The following is a 12,692-nucleotide window of genomic DNA, read 5'->3' as shown; positions in this document are numbered from 1 at the left end:
GGGCAAGGGGCCTGGGTGTCCCCGTTCTGGCCCCACCTGGGCGGGGGCATCTGGGGACTGAGGAGGGAGGGGGGCTGGGGCAGAAGAAGGATTTCGCCAGGTGGAGCTGCGAGGAGGCCAGGCCAGGTGGAAGCACCTGCCACAGGTGGGAAGGGGCAGGTGAGGCCCAGTCTGGGCGGCACAGAAGACCTTGTCATGGGCCTGCCCCTTCCTCCACTCCCTAGGTCAGCAGTGTCCCCTTCTCCCCAGCCCGCCACACCTGGTGGTCCCATGGGGAAGGGCTGCAGGGGGAAGGGTGGCCGCCCTTCGTGGGGTCACAGCTCCTCAGCGTCCCCCTGGGCCTCTGCTCTGGGCGCTTCCCCAGGGGTCTTAACACCTGGCACCAGCTTCCCCCTGCCGCCGAGCCTGCAGAGAGGAACGGACTGGAGGCTGGGGGAGAACAAAAGACCCCCATGGGCAGTGCCTTGGGGAGCAGATCAGAGCCAGCCCCCTCCCTCCTGACCTAATCCTGGACACCGGGCCGACTCCCCAGCTCCTCCCCGCCCACTGTCCCCCACCTGTGCACTCCCCTCAGTTGGGTTTGAGGCTCTAAGTCACAACCAATCATGAGCCCATTTTCCAGATGAGGAAATTGAGGCTCCTGTGGTGACTGGGGAGTGAGGGAAATGGGGCCTGGGCCCAGGAGAGCCTGTTGTGGACGCCCATTTCCTTAAGCCCTGCAGGCTCCCTCCGTCTGATGGGTTCCTGGCTGAGGGTCGGGATGATCGATGAGCGGCCGAGGGATATGGGGGATGAGCACCAGACTTGGAGTCCAAGCTGGGGCTCATGACCCAGGACCCAGACCTGCCCCCAGCAAAGTGGGGGGGGCTTTGTCCTCCGTGAGAGCTGACTGAGCCCAGGCCTTCCCCCGGGGGCTGGAGGGGTCATTCTCCCTCCAGTGGGGGTGCAGCCTCCAGGGCCAGGTGGGCACCATGGGGTGTGGGGCACCCCAATCTGCGGGCTGCCTCTCGTGCTGGCCTGCCCCCACAGCTCTGCTGTGTCCCCCTGCTGTGGAGCTGCCTGGCCCTGCTCCATCGGGCATGATCATCCGGCTCCAAGGCTCTGTGCTGGGGCCATGACCTTGGCTGGGAGATGAGGTCCACACCTCTCGATGCCAGTCACGGCCAAGTCCCCTGTCTTCTGACGGTGGCCCACTGGGCAAGGGGCTGGGGGTCCCTGTGGACCTTGTTCCCTGTCTCCCACACATTCTGCCCTGCCCCTCCCTGCTTCCCCCACTTTTGCCCATGCAGTGGTGCCCTCCCCAAATGCCCCTCTGCCCTCTGGGAGGACCGGTGGGCAGGGTGAAGTCCCCCCAGTTTGTGCTGCAGCCCCCGGCCAGATTCTCTACTGAGAATCCCTGTGGGCCTAGCTCAGGGGCTGACCTGTGGTCACTGCCTCGTGAGAGGGACAGACCTCCCGAGCTTGGCAACCGCCACCAAGGGTCTGACGAGCCTGGGTCAGAGGCGGGAGCCAGCCCCTCCTTCACTCTCTGCAGAATGTTTTAGTTGAGTGCCAGCCTCGTGCTGAGCACCGAGGGCATAGACAAGACACAGTCCCCTGGGCCTTGGGGGCGCCCAGGGAGAGGGGGGCAGATCCGAGAGCTGCCATGGAGCCTGATAAATGCCACGAGGGTGGGAGGGGCGAGCTCTGAGAGGCCTGGGCATTGCCAAGGCTTCACAGGGGAGGTGGCATCTGTGCCGAGGCTGGAGCACCAGGCAGGGAAAGGAGGGAGGGGCAGGCCGGGGAGGGGCACAGCAGGGGCCTCGGGGAGTCAGCACGGGGCCTGGTGGGGAGGCGGGGGGCAGGGGGAGGCTCTGGGGGCACACGGGCACCCCTTCAGATTGCCCCAAGCTGCCCATTCCCTCCTGGCCCTGCCCGGCAACACCTTATTTAAAGGACAGCAAGGCCCACTTATCCACTTGGGCCCAAAAGACATTTGGGGCCCTAGCAATGTTGTAGTTTCTTTTAAATTCAGAAGGCAAAAAATGATCTTTTAGGTCAAAGATAATGTTTTAATACATTATATTGCTATATTTGTCTTTATGTCAATGAAGCCTTAAAATATAATTTTAAAGATTTTTTTTTTTAATGGGGAAAGGGGCCCATGAATGCAGAAGTGCCTGGGTTCGGGCTAGGAACACACTGTACCCACATGAGCTCATTTAATTGTTACCTTGGGCAGAAGACATTGTATTAACCCATTTTAGAGATGAGGAAAACTGAGCCATGGAGCACGATCTTCTCACCATGCCATATGGAGCCTGTGCTAGTCTACCCCCAGCTCCCGGAGCAAAACCCTCCCAGAGCCTTTGCTTTCAGGATAGAGAGCCAGCCCCTAACCCAGCCCAGCCCCACAGGCCACCCCATCTCTTTGCCCTCTTCCCTCCTCCCTCCCTTGTCCACACTCCTGATCCTCAAACCTGCCCCAGGGCCTTTGCACAGGCTGATACCCTGGTTTCTCCTGCTCTCCGTTCCTAGCTCAGCTCAACCGCCCCTTCCTCTGGGAGGAGACCCTCATCCCCCCACCCTGGGAGCCAGCCTCCAGGAGCGCACCCCACCCCACCCCACTCCCACCGCGGTTCGAGAGCTCGTCCCTGGCTCTGCTTTCGGTGGGGCTGTGGGTTGCTGCCTCCAGCGTCCTGCCCTGCAGTTACACCCCCACCCTGGCTGCCCTGCTGGCCCCCCACCCTGGCATCTCAGTTCCCAGAATGGAGCCTGGCGAACAGCGGGTGATCACCTGGCAGATGGTGCCCGGTGTCCCTCAGCTCGGGGACCTGGATCTAACCTGGGCCACTCTGGCTCCGAAGCCGGGGCTCTGCCACGGAGCCTGGCTGAGCAGCCCACCCCTATGGCAAGGGGGGGGGGTGGGCGGGCCGCAGGCCAGTCCAAGGGCGATGGTGGGGGGCTGATCACGTCCCTCCTCAGACGTAGGAGCTGCAGCTGTGGCTTTTCCCTGACGGGGACGAAATCCTCCAGTCCAGGGGGTGGGATGGGGGGGGACGGGGGCGCCGAGGGAGGCGATGAAGGGGGCGTGTGGGGGCTGGGCCGCCAGAGAGGAGACGCAGTGACCCGAGCAAAGCGCTGAGCAGGTTCCCCGGGCCAGGGGGAGGCCGCGCGGGCGCGCGGGCACAGAGGTGACTTTGAGGCAGGCCCAGGCCCCCTGGCGTCCCCCTGCCCGCTGACACCTCACGCCTCATCCAGGCCTCCAAAGCCTGGAGAGGCCGCCGGGCCAGCTGAAGGGGCGGGGGGCTGCTCTCCCCCATCACTCAGCCCCTCCCCTCGGCCACATTCTTCAATGTCCCTCGTGAGCCCAGATCTCAGCTTTCTACCATATGACAGATCCTTACCGAGCTCCTTCCCCAGCAGCCCAGAGCTCAAGTCTAGAGGGGGAGATGGTCAAGAAACAGAACAAGAATAAACGTGAATAGGAATTACATTTTGTGCCTGAGGTTGTAAGATAATAAGAGGGAGAAGAGATGAGCGAGGAGCAGGTGGGGAGGTGGGGCTGCTCTAGAAGGAGTGGGCAAGGGCCCCGCTGAACAGAGGAGCCAGCCGCCAGGTGCCCAACTCAGGCAGGGGGGACAGCTGTGCAAAGGCCCTGAGGAAGGAGCAGGCCTGGTGGGTTTGTGGCTCTGGGGGTGGCGAAAGCAGAGTGAGTTGAGACGAGGAGGAGAGAGGTCGAGAGGGCTGGCACAGGGGCAGCCCTTGGGGGCCTAGTAGGCCTCAGTGAGAAATGGAGATACTGCGGGGTTTGGACACAGAAGTAATGAGTTGCACAGAGAACAGAACACAGCAGGAGGGAGACCAGCTGGCTGTTGTCCTCCCAGACCTCCTCGTGGCTTTAGGAGTCGCCAGCATGTGGCAGTGCCTTCCCCCATCCCTGCCCTTACCAGCCTCCTCCCTGGCTGACCTCCCACTGCTCCGCACTACCTCAGAGCCTGGCTGGTGCCTGTTAGGGCCCAGGGATGTTGCCCGCCCAACCCAGTAGCAGCCCCAGGCCCACAGGGAGTTTGGGGGAGTGGGTTTTGTTCTTGGGGAGCTAACGCTGTTGCCTCCACCCATGTCCCCCAGGATGGTGGTATCCGTGTTACTTGAGGGTGAGGCGTTTAAAACATGTTTGAGATTAGAAATGCCCCTCAGATGGAATAAAATGTGAAATGTGCTGAATTTCTGAAGATAAAACAAGAGACTTCAAAGGCACTTCAAGCTGAGGGAGCAGCTGTTATGTTCGACAAGCTCCGGGCTCCAGGCCTGGGGTCACCGTCCTTGGAGGTGGCTGCCCTGGGAGGAAAGTGTGAGGCTCCTGGACCTTCCCCAGGCTTGGGGGCAGATTGGGGGAGTGGGGTGGGGAGGGGGATCCCATTTATTGGCATAGACTGCATCCCAAGCAGGGTTCTCACATCGGACCTCTGCTGATCATCTTACCAGATACACACCCCTCCTCCCACCCCATTTACAGACGGGGAGACTGAGGCCCAGGGGGGTGAAATGACTTTGCCTCAGGCCACAGCCCTTAGCAGTGAGGGGCAAAGTCATTGTGCTTTGCAAGGCCCAGCCCTGAAACCCCCAGCTGGGATCTGCAACCAGTCACTCCAACCTCTGTGGCCCCAGAGAGGGGCTGAGGACGGTCACTTTGGGAGGCATAGGTGAACAACTTAAAAGGATTGCAAACCTGGCCTGACTGTGGTGGTGGGGATGGGGGCAGGGGGTTGCTGGACACAGAGGCTCCCCAGCCCTCCCAGGTCAGCTGGGATTAACTGGCTGACATGAATGACAACTAACAGCTGTGGCTTCTGCTTGTGTACCGGCCCCCTTGTGAGGGCTGTGGGGACCTGTTGGATGCACAGCTCCATTTTACAGGTGGGGAAACCGAGGCTTAGGTAACTAGCTGGCCCAAGGCCGCACAGTTAGGGTGGTGGAGATAGGATTTGAGCCCCGATGGTCCAACTCCAGGGCCTGGAGCGCTGAGCATGCTGCCGAGCCAGAAGCTGCTTGTTTGCCTCCAGGACTGAGCCTCTCACTCCCTCTTCTCCCAGCTGAGCCCTGGCACTCGGCAAAGCCATGGGGAGCTGTATGTAGCTGGGCCTTCCTCTTGTCTCCTCCTTCCCATCCTACCCTGTGCCGGGACCCCCTCCCTCTGCCACCCCGAACCTCAGATCGTCCTCCAGCCTCACTCCAGCCCAGCACTTCCTGGCTGCCAGCTCCCCTGCAGCCATCCCTGCTCTGCCCAGCACCCTGCCACCCAGTTCTCCCAGGATGTCCCCCGCCCACACCTGCCTGCTCCCTATAAAAGCCACTGAGTCAGCCGGTTAAATCTCAAAGGAGCTTACTTGGCTGAGGTCCTGCCGGCTGGGCCTCTCCTTTGCCCCGGTCCTGCCTCGGTTTCCTTGGGTTCTGCCCCTTCCCAGCCCCCAGGGCCTCGGGATGCCCACCATCCCGGCCAGCTGCCCCCAGGCTGGACCCAAGACCCTCAGGGACACCGAGATCCCCCACAACGCCCACATACCAAGCACGCCCCCACACCTCCCATTCATTGGTCTTTTGTTATTCAAAAAAGTCAGGTTGCTTGCCCCGAATTAGGTAATACATGTAAACAAAAAGCAAAAGGAAATCGAGTCACCCTCAACTCAGCAGGCATATTCCCCTCTAGCACCTTTTAGACTTTTTAACCCAAAACAAAAAAATAGTTAATAACACATTTATCGAGCAAATGCTCTGTGCCAGGCACCAGGCCAAGTGCTTCTAGTGGATTCTTTCATTTCGCCTCACCACCCTACAAGCCCAGTGACGGAGGAACGGGTGTTTGTTCCACTTTACAGATGAGGAAATGGGGGCTCAGAGAGGTGCAGTGACTTGCCCAAGGTCACGCAGCTGGGAAGTGGGGGGGCCGGGGTTCGAATCGGGCAGTCTGATTTCCAAACGAGCACTGCGCACTGGGGGAGCCTGGGTCTCCCCTCCCCCAGAAGCCATGGCTGGGCTGGCGGCACTGAGCTGACAGTCCCACCATTAGCATAACCAGGAGCATCCCTGAAACCCAATTAGGCGGCGATGGCTTGGGCCCCAGCCAGCCGGGGTAGTCTCCATCGACGCAGGAATGAGCCTTGGTGGGGAGGAGAATGGAGACCTGCAGGGGAAGTGTTTCAGAGGGTGCGGGGGTCTGGGGAAGGCCCTGCGGGGGCGGGGGTGTGTGTGCTGCGGACCCCTTGGCCGCAGCTCGGGGAAGGTGGCAGGGTGGGCCCCTAAGGCAGCCTGACCCCTCTGCTCAGCCCCAGCTGGACAGGCTGGCTGGCCCCAAGGAAGGTCACGGTTTCCTCTGGGTGGCCCCAGGCAGCCCCGGGCCCTCTTCTAAGCTTCAATTTTCTCCCCTGAAGGAGAAAACCAGGGGCTACCTGAGGAGAAAGCCAAGCATGGGTTTGCAGGAGAGTGCTGGCTCAGGAGCAGCAAGCAGGGCTGGATTTCTAACTTCCAGAATCTCCACCTCTTGGGGGCCGCCCATCGCCCCTCCCCCATCCTCTCCAGGAAGGAGCGATCTTTTAAAATTTATTTCGTGGGTATAAAAGTGCACACACACAGCCTGTTGACCCACCACTCAGCCTAACAGAGGCAACATCACAAAACAGGTGGCACCCTTTGTACCCCTTTGCAAAGCCCCCCTTCCCAACAGAGGTATCCTCTACCCGGGATGTGGCACTTTTTTAGCAGTCCTTGATTTTCTTTAGAGTTTTACTATATATGTACCTAAACAAGGCATTCCTTAGGACTGTGTGTCTTTGAGCGTCACATAAACCGGAGGCTGCTGTGACTGGCTCCCACGCCCGGGAGATCTACCCAGGGACACCCACACTGCTCTGGTTGCCCATTTTCACCGCTGTGCAGTTTTCCAAGGCAGGGCGTCCACCACTCATCTATCCGTTCTCCTGCTGACTGACTGTTGAGCATGCCCAGTTTTGTCCCTTGCAAGCCCAGCTGCAGCAGCATTTTGCACACACCTTGTGCATGCATGTGCTGGAATTTCTCAGGTACGTGCTGGGAGTGGAATAGCTGGGTTGTGGTATACGCGCATCTTTAATTTTACTAGGTATTGCCAAATTGCTCTCCAAAGTGGTTGTTCAGGTGATGGTTTTAAAATAATAAATTAGATCATGCCACTTCCCTGTTTCACTTAGAATAAAATCCACATTCCCTCTGGGACTGCATGTAACCCCTGCCCCGCTGCCCCCGGTTCCCTGGGCTCCTTTCTCTTCCTCCAACACATCTGGCCCTTTCATGCCCCAGGGCATTTGCACAAACGGCACCCCCTCTGCCTGGCACACTCTCCCTCCAGCTCTTTCCTAACTGGCTCCTTCTCATCCTTCGGACATCAGAGAAAATGTCACCTCCTCCGAGAGGACACCCCTGACAACCCCAGATAAAGAGCCCCTGCCTGGTCCCTATCTTATCACCCTGCTTGTTTCCTTCAGAGCCCACATCACGGTCCCAAAGATCTAATCCTTTCTTTTGTTTGCTGGTTTATTACCGGCATGGCAGCCTGTGGGGAGAGGGCCTCATCTGCTCTGTTCACTGCTACATCCCGGGGCCCAGCATGGGCCTGGCCCCAAAGAGCTGCTCTCAGGTCATTCATTCATTCAACAGATGTTGATTGGGCCCCCTTCCTCTGGATGCAAAGTCCTGAGAGTGAGTGAGCCCTGTGTCAAGGGTGGGCGAGCTGTGAGTGTGGGGCTCTGCGGAGGGGAAGCCAGGTGGGATGGCCAGGCCCATGGGCACTGATCCTCCTCCCACAGCCATGGGGAGTCATGGCAGGTTCTTGAGCTGGGGAGTGGCAGGGGTCGGGCTTGCATTTGAAAAGAACCCTCCTCAGAACTGAGGGGCAGAGAGGATTAAAGGGGCAGGGGTGGACCTGGAGGCAGGCACTGGGGGGAGGGTGGTTGAGGGAGGCTGGAGGGAGATGCATTGCTGAACCCACAGGGAACAACTAATCAGAGGACCATGGGGGACAGGGGTGAATTAGGGAGGGGACCACTTCCAGATGTGGCCCAGAGCAGTCAACGGAAGTTCTTTGTGTGGGGGGAAGCAGCAGAGGCTCCAGCCCCCTCTCACCCATTCACCCACCACTGCCCTCTGTGGGAGGTCCACGATGGGTCATGGTCATGCACAGGACCTTTGGGGGGGGGGGGGGTCTCTGAGGCAATTTGGCTCCGGGGTCTTAACACTGGGGTCATAGTCCCCCCATCCCAGGGACAGCGGGGGACATCTCCCCAGGTACTGCCACCATGTACCAACATACCCATGATTTCAGGGGAACAGATGCCCAGAGGGTCCTCCCTGGACCCCCGGCCAGGCACCTGGACCTCCTCATTGGACAGAAGGGAAACCGAGGACCCAGAGGGAAAAGAACCGGAAGCAGACCACGCAGCTGGATTCTCACTCGTTGTTGCCTTTGGAAGACGAGACAGTATACTGTGGCTAAACAAAGGCTCCCTTCTCAGTAAGGACGGAAAAAAGGCAGCAACCACTTGCTGCACAGGGAATTTGAATCAGACACGAGGAAGGACTTCCTCCAAAACTCCTCTCAGCAGACCCAGCCTTGCGGGGCACCCGCCTCCTCTGTGCAGCCCCGAGGCCGAGTGCTCTCTGCGGAAGGCCCAGGACTCCCAGGACACCAGGCTCGGGGAGACGGCTGGTTCAAGGTCACTCAGCCACGAAGAGGCAGTTGGTCTGACTCTAAAACCAGTGCTCCTTCAGCTGGGGGTGCCAGGGAGGCCCATCAGGAGGGCCAGGTGGGGTGGAGATGAGGCGCCCCAGTTTCTTCCTGCAGACCCTGTGTGTGTGTGTGTGTGTGTGTGTGTGTGGAGGGGTGCTATGCTGAGGGTCCCAGGCTAAGAGCACCCCAGGATGGCCAACGTACCTCTTCCCATTTCCCCAGTCCCTGGTCCCCGCCTCGACTGCCTCAAAGTCCTCACTGGGCTGGGCACCCTCTCCTCTTTGTTCTCCACCCCTCCCAGCTAGGGTGAAATGGACTTGGCAGAGGGAGGAGGAAGGAGGGGTCGGAGGAGGAGGAGGAGGGGGAGGAGGGAGGAGCGGTGCCTCCATTGGTATGCGGAGCCCTGCCTCAGCCCCTCCGCAGCTCTGCTCAGCTCTTTAAGAATCGCTCCTCAGCACTAGTGGCAGCGGCTGCAGTGGCTGCAGCGTGCTGGTTGCTGGGCAACCCCCTCCGCCTGCCTGCCTGTCCCTGGGCTCTCACCCTCTTCCTCTTCCCGGCCTCCCGGGGCTCCTCCGAGCTGCCCAACCTCGGCGGCCACTTAGCTCAGGACCTGCCAGGCCTGGCTTACCTGTACCGGGAAGGTGAGGGGTCTTCAGTGGCCTGACCAACCTCACCCTGGGCCACAGCTCTGCACCCCCAGGACTCATGGAAGGGGACCCCGGGCTAAGAACAGCCTCTCTCCTTACTCTTGCCCCTGGAGTACCTGGGCCCAGCAGGTGAGGGGCCCCAGGAAATGACATCTCTCCCCCACTCCACAGCTCTGCAGTCCCAGGACTCCCTCTGCTCCCGGGGTACCATCTTCAGTGGCTTCAGCTGCCCTGAGGGGAGGGCTGGGCGCTGGGACTCGGGGCATCAGGCTTCGAGAGCCCCTCTGTTATGGGGGAGACTGAGGCAGTAAGCAAACTCAGGAGGAGGGAGGAATTGAGGAGGACTACAGGGTTCTGAGCCCCTAAAAAGGAGGCCTGCAGGGGTCAGAAGGGGCTCAGTGTCCAGGGGTGGAGAAGCGGCGGGTCGCTGGAGGCCGAGACCCCAACAGAGGTGTCTGAGCTTCAATCTGGAGATCGGCGTCCTTGAGCCTACTCCCCCTTCCGCTCTGCGGGCACTCAGGGAGCCCCAGGACCCTCTGGCTCCCAAAGATCTTGGCTTGTGCCCTCTCTGGTTCAAGGTAACCTTCTCACTCCCACAGGGCAATGCCTTTGGTCCTGTCCTGGTCTCCAGCCTCCCCCGTCCCCTGCTGTGCAGCCCGGGCACCAGCCCGCTGGCCTGGAGAAGGCTCCGCCTCTCGCCTGGCATTCAAGGCCTTTCCTGATCAGGCCCCGGCCTGCACTTCTGGCCTCACGTTGCTGCCTCTCCATGACCCTCTGCCCCTGCCCACCACCCACACCTCTGAGCCTGCCCCTTGCTGTTCTCGGAATCACATACACATGAGTGATGGCAGGCTCAGGAAATGTTTAAACCACTAGAAAAAGCATTACCTCTGCTGGGAATCATGGCTGGGGAGCGAGTGAGCCAGTGAGGGAGTGAGAGAGGGGCAGCCTGGGTGTCTGGAGGAGATGGGGGGTGGGCACGGTGGAGGAGGGGGAAGAGGAGGCTCCCAAGGGAAAGGAGGGGTCTATCTGAGATGCGCCTGGGCAGCAGCCAGGGCTGGGACACACGGGCTGACGTGGCCCGGGCCCTGCCCAGGCCCGGCTTATGACCTTCTCTGACATCTTTCTCCCACCCATCCAGGGAACCACAGCCTGTCGGCCCAGTCTGATCCCCCCATTCACCTCCCCATCATCACACCCCCACAGACCCCACCCTGCCCACCCCTCACTTGCCCCACTCTGAACCCCTGGACCCTCATCTCTGGGCAGTTCACAGTTCTACAAATCACAGTTGGCCTTCGGACAGTGTTGCTTTGAAGGCCTGTTTCAGCCGGATGCTCTTACTTAACGTTCTACCCATTCATTCATTCATTCTCCAACGCCTGACTGTGCACTCCTCGTGTACCGAGCACTGTGGCAGGTGCTGGGGACGCGCAAGGACCGTGACAGGCCCAGTCTGTGCCCTCCAGCTGCTCACAGTCTGGGAAGGCCGGCGCTAGCAAAACGCATTGCTGAATACAGATTCGATTGATTGTAAGTCACGCCACTATTTAACGTATTGCCAAGGAAAAAAACACACCGCTGATGAAACCGACAGCCACACCCTGATTTCAGAGATGTCAAAATGTCCAGTAGATAAAAAATGTGGTCTCACAAATCATTTATCATCGCAAACTGAGCTAAGTATGACCGAAGAGGAGCCGAGTGAGAGGAGAGAAGGTGGGATCCTGTGTCAGGACCCTGGGCAGGAGGGTGCACCGAGTCAGGTGTGGTCCCCGCACCGGCCAGGAGCTTCGCAGGAGCCGGTGCTGGGTGTAGCCCTTCCCGGGGCCCTACCCTGCATCCAGCACTTGAGCTCAGGATTTTTTGCTGGGAGCTTGGCAGAGTTAGGACTCGCATCAGAGAAGCTGCTGGGACCCTATGGGGAGGGTCAGTGTGTGCAGCCAGGCGTCTCGGAAGTGGTTGTGCACAGCCAGCTGACCCACAGGCCACATGAACCGCGAATGCATGGAAAAATCCCAGAGTGCACTGGGGCATCAGGTCAGGCAGGTATGCAGTGGCTGTGACTCTGCAGGGCTCTTCCCCCAGAGGCCCCCAAATTCAGAGGACCCTGAGGACATGGGAGAGCAGTGTTCTCCAAGGCTGAGAACCCAGAGGTGGGGGCTGGGAGGCTGGGGGTCTGTCTCTCCCTGGAGACGATGCCCAGCTGGGGCCGGTGGGGAAGGCTGGACCTCCTGTCTGTCGGGTGACTGGCTGGCTGCAGCCCAAGGTCAAGTCCCCGGAATGTCTGCTCTTGGTCCCTGACCACTGCCCCAGGGGGCTCATCCCTGGACACTCAGCTGGTGAGGCCCACAGACCACCCAGGAGACAAAATTCTGCCCCCAGCCCAGAACAGGCCCAAGGAGGCCACCGATCGTGGTCTGATAATTGGTGAGTCATCTTGTCACAACACTTCACAATTTACAAAGCACTTTCCCATTGGGACTTCATTGGACAGCCACACTAGCCTTAGGAGGTCTGGGATGGCCCCATTAAGATAAGAAAATTGAGGTGCGGTGAGACTGGGCCAGTGCCCAGGGTCACAGGCTGGTAAGTGGTGCAGTTGCAGCAGAATTCCCATCTGGGGACTCCTGGGGGGGACAGGCAGGTGGCTGGGGAGGCAAAGGTGCTGTGGGCAGGGTCAGGGGTGACTTTGGCAGCCCAGGGGTAGCACACGCCACACCTGGCTGCCGGACACTGCGTGGGTCACTGCCACCTTGGGAGCAGAGGAGCTGGGGCTTGGCGAGCGCAAGGTTGAAGCCACAAATCTTTGTTGGGTGATTTCTGCTGCCCTTGTCGCTGACAGCATCCTCATGGGTGCCCAGCCCCCAAGGAGAGCTGAGACCTAGGGCCTCACCGCCTTCCCCACCGATACTGACCCGTGCCCTCATGGGGTCCCACCTCACATGGGAGGCTTGGCAAGTGTTTGTTGAATGACTAAGTGATCTTTCGGGATCTCGGCTGACTGTGCCTTTCTGTACACACACTCCCTCCCTGACTCTCTATGGCTTCCGGGATGAGACGGGGACTCCTTAGGCTTGGCCAACACTAGCCCGCATACTTGGCTGGACTGACACCACCCACCTCATCCTTCACCACGGCTCTCTGAGCCTGCCCTCTCAACCTCAACCAACAGTTCTTGATTCCCCAGCCCCAGGCTCTTTCACGTCACGGCTCTGTGGACAAACATGCTGTTCCATAGCCTGGAATGAGCTTCTCCCACAGTCTGCATGAAACATTCCTTCTCCTCCTATAAGACCCAGCTC

General features: G+C 59.8%; 1 protein-coding gene across 3 annotated transcripts in view; it reads right to left on the bottom strand.

The window, feature by feature from the left end:
• MACROD1 (mono-ADP ribosylhydrolase 1) overlaps positions 1 to 12,692 on the bottom strand; it is a 147,550-nt gene that overhangs the window by 16,855 nt on the left and 118,003 nt on the right. The window lies entirely within an intron of this gene.

Source organism: Choloepus didactylus, chromosome 6, assembly GCF_015220235.1.
Source record: "Choloepus didactylus isolate mChoDid1 chromosome 6, mChoDid1.pri, whole genome shotgun sequence".
In the NCBI taxonomy this organism is placed as follows: Eukaryota; Metazoa; Chordata; class Mammalia; order Pilosa; family Megalonychidae; genus Choloepus; species Choloepus didactylus.
Note: the sequence above shows the minus strand (reverse complement) of the source record. Positions and strands in the feature narration are given on the sequence as shown.